This window comes from Myotis daubentonii, chromosome 5, assembly GCF_963259705.1.
Source record: "Myotis daubentonii chromosome 5, mMyoDau2.1, whole genome shotgun sequence".
Lineage (NCBI taxonomy): Eukaryota > Metazoa > Chordata > Mammalia > Chiroptera > Vespertilionidae > Myotis > Myotis daubentonii.
The window spans coordinates 70,866,852-70,873,006 of NC_081844.1; positions in this window are offsets into that span (position 1 = coordinate 70,866,852).

Consider the following 6,155-nt stretch of genomic DNA (forward strand, 5'->3'; position numbering starts at 1 on the left):
ATAATGTGGCAGCAGCTATAGCTAACATAGAAATTATTGGGAATGTATGGCTGTGTTCCAGCAAAACTTTATTTACAAAAACAGGAAGCAGATCCAATTTGGTCATTTGCTGACCTCTGTTTTACAGCATAAGAGATAGCCTTAGACTGAATACCAGGATACTGGTGTTGATAATTTCCATTTGTAATCTTTTTTTAACAGATGTATATGAATATGTGTGTGTGTATATACAAAATCAATAAAGTCAATATTTTGAATAAGTCAAAATTTCTATTTCTGTTTTACATTGGTTGCATCTTTTTCTTTTGGCCTTTTGATCTTTTGTAACCTTGAATTTTGAACTGGGCAGTGTGGTATGATTAGGAAGTGACAGTCTCCCTAAATTTTAATCCACAGCCCTCGGGATTTACAGAGAGTTGGATGGGACATTCAATGCCTAAGGCAGTGATGGCGAACCTATGACACGCGTGTCAGAGGAGACACGCGAACTCATTTTTTTGGTTGATTTTTCTTTGTTAACTGGCATTTAAATATATAAAATAAATATCAAAAATATAAATCTTTGTTTTACTATGGTTGCAAATATAAAAAAATTTCTATATGTGACACAGCACCAGAGTTAAGTTAGGGTTTTTCAAAATGCTGACACACCGAGCTCAAAAGGTTCGCCATCACTGGCCTAAGGGCAACTGGTCACTTATTTCATGAGGACACTGATGTCTTGGCTGCTGTTGTCAATTTCTGCAGAGAAACAGACAAGAATTGCCTCAAGGCAACACGGGGGAGAGGCAAAAAAGCTAGTTTTTTTCTAAACAGTTACCGTTTCTAGTCTTTTATGAAAAGTTTCTGACCTTTATCATTTGGTACTTAGCTTCTCCTTCCATAAGCATATATTTAATCTTTCTTCTCTGACCAGTGTTCAATTTACAAAGGTTAATGTGGAAACACCAGTGTATGTAAATAAAGCTGAAACTACAAGATGGAAACGAAAATCATATTTTTTAACATCACACTTATGGGAGAAACAAAATAAAGGGTTAGGGTTTCAGTCCTTCATAATATAGTACATGTGAGTTTGTGAGCAAAGCCACTGGAATGGAAATTGCTTACACTAAATGTGAGGCTAGGTCTCTTGGTATTGTGGCATTTGCCACAAACTAGTAATTACCTACCATAATTTGGAGAAACTGCCCAGTCCAACAACTGTTTGTGACAATCTACCCTTTTGTTGAAATATATACTATGTGAATAGTTGGTCATATTTTAATCTTTATTAAGTATAAGTATCCAAATTATCTAAGGCTAAAAGTATATTAATATGGATAATAGTTAAAGACTGCATTAATATTAAAATGAAACTGACATTGAATTTCATCCTAGAATATAAAAATAAAGTAGATGCTTTTAATTTATATGTAATATATATGTATGTAATATCAGAAAGTGTTAAGAAGAATGATATATTCAGTCTAAGTTTACTATTTTTTAAAAAATTCAAAAGTGCAGAACAATTTGAACTGTCATTTTTGTCATCTATAGTGAGTGGAGAATTAAGAGAATCCTACCAATGTTGATTCTAAAAACACAAATAAACTTGACCCACAGCCAATATTTTATCATATATTTTATTTTAAATTTGTTTGAGATAATGAAGTATAGACTACAATAAGACTACTTGATATTGTATTAGTGTTTAATGAGTATTCACTTGCTATTAAATAATTTTACATAAATGTTTTATTGGCTAAATAGTTTGTCATATGAATTGCCCAATTTTTAAAATTGTTCCTTTAATGTTGACATTTGGATTTTTCTAGATTATATTGCTATGAAAATTCATGCTTTTATTATTATCATCATTGATAATAATTTATTGGAAAGTAACTATGTCAGGTACTTAGTGTGTGTGTGTGTGTGTGTGTGTGAGAGAGAGAGAGAGAGAGAGAGAGAGAGAGAGAGAGAGAGATGCTTTAAAAGCTACAGAGGACACAGTGGCAAACAAAACAGACATGTCTTCTGCCATGTTTAGTCAAATTACAGAAATTTTTAAAAAGAATTTTAACTTTAATGATCCTTATTGGTTATTGCCAAGTTGCTTTCCAGAAATTATATCCCTATTAATAAGCCAAACCAAAGCATTTCCTTCCAGCAAAACAAAGAAACATATATATTTGACTACAGCACATCTTAAATACTGGCCCATTTAAAAAGGATAAAAAGGGTATCTTCTTTTAACATACATTTTTATTATATTTTTTACATATTAGCTATTGTTTTTCTTTTAAAAAAATAAATATTCATGTTTGTTGCCAATTTAATCAATTGGTGCCTCAGATAATTTTTTGCTTGTTGCTGCTATTGTTGTTAAATCTATTTGTTTTCCTCTATAAACACTTGTCTTTTTAAATGTATAATCTCTTTCTTTTATCCAGCAATTAAATAAGTATTCATAAAACTCTAATTCTAGTTTCTTCTTTCTGTTCTTTCTTTTACTTCTTTGTTTTAATTGTGTTGTATCAATTAGCAGGATTCTGCCTGGGGAGGGAAGCTAAATAACTGGTCTTCTCTGAATCTAACGCAATGCCTAATAGTTCCTCCAACTGGGCCTTGACTAATACAATCACAGGCCATAAAAACTATACCATTTGCATATCTTTCAAATAATAAAGGAGCAATTCTATACTGGTATCAGAATATCTACTTCCTATTTAACATGGCATATCTTCCTTTCGAACAGAGTGGTCTAAGTGAATAATCATATATGACAAACATGATTCATTAAGATTTGATTAACAGAACACTTTAAACACAAATAGATTCTCTTTAATAAAGAAGATTAAAATCAAATATGAGTCAGAAGTCGTGAACACAGTATACATTGCAATACAGAAGAAACTCAGAACTTGGCTTATATTAGAAGACAAAAGACAAATAACAGAGGCCCTCGGTAGTGGTTTAGAATTTGATATTTTACGGTACTTAAAGCCCTTATTAAAAGAAAGAGTGCATTATCTGTACTGTTTGGTTGGAATATTCCAGATGTCTCTAGTCTTTATAAACATATCACAACATCTTAATTCTTTGTTTATTTGAATTGCTCCGTAGTCATGTCTCTTTTTCATTCCATTCTTAATCACTGAGTCTGTGATTAAAAATGGCAAACATGTGTTTTGAGAAGAAACTAAGCTATGATTTTGGTTGTGGGTAGTAATTTTGGAGTGGCAGAATATATTAACCCCTTCCTTTACATCCTATTCATGAACTCATAACAGACACAAGGAAACAGTAAACACAAAACAAGCAAACAAAACATAAAAAGTAAAAGACTTAGTTCAAGTACTTGTATATGGTTAAACTAAGGAGATGTTTCTGGAGAAACAAATTAATAAAAAGGGACAGTTTAATATTTACAGACAATGTTAATCTAAAATAATGTAGGCAATTATATTTTTGTGGCTAAGAATCTTAATTTTTGCTCTTAAATATAGATCAGTTTTAGAATTGAACAATCATTGAATCTGATCTAGATTCTGCTTCCTAGTCTCTATAGCAGTTGTTCTCAACCTGTGGGTCACGACCCCTTTGGGGGTCGAACGACCCTTTCACAGGGGTCATCTAAGACCATCAGAAAACATATTTTCAATGGTCGTAGGAACGGAGACACCCTCCTCTATCTGTCTCCAAGCGGGTCCGCCCACATGCAGATACGCCCACATACCAGTACCCGGCGTGATGACATCATTGCGCCAACCCCATCACATACACCCCGTACAAATCCAGGTGTATGTGACAGGGTTGGCACCATAATGTACTTATGCGGTGTAGCTAAGTAGTAGAGAGCAGCTACTATGTAGAAAGCAGCTGCTGTGTTGAAAGCAGCAGTATTGGAGGTAAAACAACACTTCATGAATTATTAATTACTGGGTAAATGTAAAATCATCAACTACTGCAAAAAAAAAAATATCTGTACCATGGGAACTTAATCTGGATGCTGATCGGTCTTTTAATTTTCAGCTGTGGTTGATGTGAATACTGCCCCCTTGTCATAGTAACAGGTATGTAAAAAAAACAACACAGAGAATGGTAAATCATAGGAAACCTTAATGAACTGTATTGACTGAACTATGCCATGTATCATCTTTTGTATTACTAAAGCTTTTGTTATATATTATTTTCATTGGCAAACCATCCCATGACAATGGATAGTGTAGAGAACATTAAAAAAAGAAAATATAGTGAGGATTTTTTACAGTATGGTTTTACCTCAATAATTACAGTAGGAATTGAGAAACCACAATGTGTTATTTGTTGTGAAGTTCTATCAGCCGAATCTATGAAGCCAAACAAATTAAAACGCCGTTTTGATGGCAAGCATCCGAGCTTTGCCAGCAAGGATACCAACTATTTTAGAAGCAAAGCTGATGGACTCAAGAAAGCCAGACTTGCCAAAACCGGTTTGGCTCAGTGGATAGAGCATCGGCTTGCGGACTGAAGGGTCCCAGGTTCAATTCCGGTCAGGGGCATGTACCTGGGTTGCGGGCACATCCCCAGTGGGGGATGTGCAGGAGGCAGCTGATCGATGTTTCTCTCTCATCGATGTTTCTAACTCTCTATCTCTCTCCCTTCCTTTCTGTAAAAAATCAATAAAATATATTTAAAAAAAAAAAAAAAAGAAAGCCAGACTTGACACTGGTGGCAAGTACCACAAACAAAACGTAGCAGCCATTGAAGCTTCATATTTGGTGGCACTCAGAATCACCAGAGCTATGAAACCTCACACCATTGCTGAGGATTTACTGTTGCCAGCAGCCAAAGACATTGTTCGAGTTATGATCAGAGATGAATTTGTTACAACATTGAGTGCAATTTCCTTATCTAATGACACCGTCCGCAGAAGAATAGATGACATGTCTGCTGATATTCTTGATCATGTAATCCAGGAAATTGAATCTGCTCCACTTCCAATATTTAGTATCCAGCTTGATGAATCTACAGACGTTGCAAGTTGTTCACAGTTACTGGTTTACGCGAGGTATATTAATGATGGCGACTTTAAAGATGAGTTTCTTTTTTGCAAACCTCTTGAAATGACAACTGATGCATGTGATGTAGTTGACACAGTTGGTTCATTTCTGAAAGAGCATAAGATCTCTTGGGAAAAGGTTTGTGGTGTTTGCACAGATGGTGCTCCAGCTATGCTAGGATGTCAATCTGGATTTCAACGTTTGGTACTGAATGAGTCACCAAAAGTCATCGGAACTCACTGTATGATTCATTGGCAAATATTAGCAATGAAGATGCTGCCACAAGAGTTACAAGAAGTAATGAAAAGCGTCATAAGTTGTGTCAATTTTGTAAAGGCGAGCACTTTAAACAGTCGACTGGTTTTGCAACTGTGCAACGAGTTGGATGTGCCGAACAATGCTGTGCTATTTCACACTGAAGTGAGATGGTTGTCGAGAGGAAAAATTTTAAAACGTGTTTTTGAATTTCGTGATGAACTCAAAACATTTTTTAGTCAGAAAGCAAGACCACAGTTCGAAGCACTTTTTGGTGATAAAAGTGAACTGCAGAAAACAGCTTACTTGGTTGACATCTTTGCCATCTTTAATGAGTTAAATTTATCACTGCAAGGACCAAATGCAACATGCCTCGATTTGTCTGAAAAGATCCAATCACTCCAAATGAAACTTCAGCTTTGGCAAAAAAAATTGGATGAAAATAAAATTTACATGTTGCCTACCTTATCTGCTTTCTTTGAGGAACAAGACATTGAACCAGACAAAAGGATTGCGGTGATAATTTCTGTGAAAGAACACTTGCATATGCTTGCAGACGAAATTTAATCGTACTTTCCAAATCTACCTGACACCCCATTTGCACTTGCCAGAAGCCCATTCACAGTCAAAGTTGAAGATGTTCCTGAGACAGCACAAGAGGAGTTCTTTGAACTTATTAACAACGATGCAGTGAGAACTGATTTCTCCACAATGCCAGTTACAAAATTCTGGATCAAGTGTTTGCAGTCATACCCTGTTCTGTCGGAGACTGTGTTGTGCCTTCTTCTTCCATTTCTAACAACATATCTTTGTGAAACAGGATTTTCCAGCTTGTTGGTTATCAAGTCTAAATACAGAAGTAGACTTGTTGTGGAA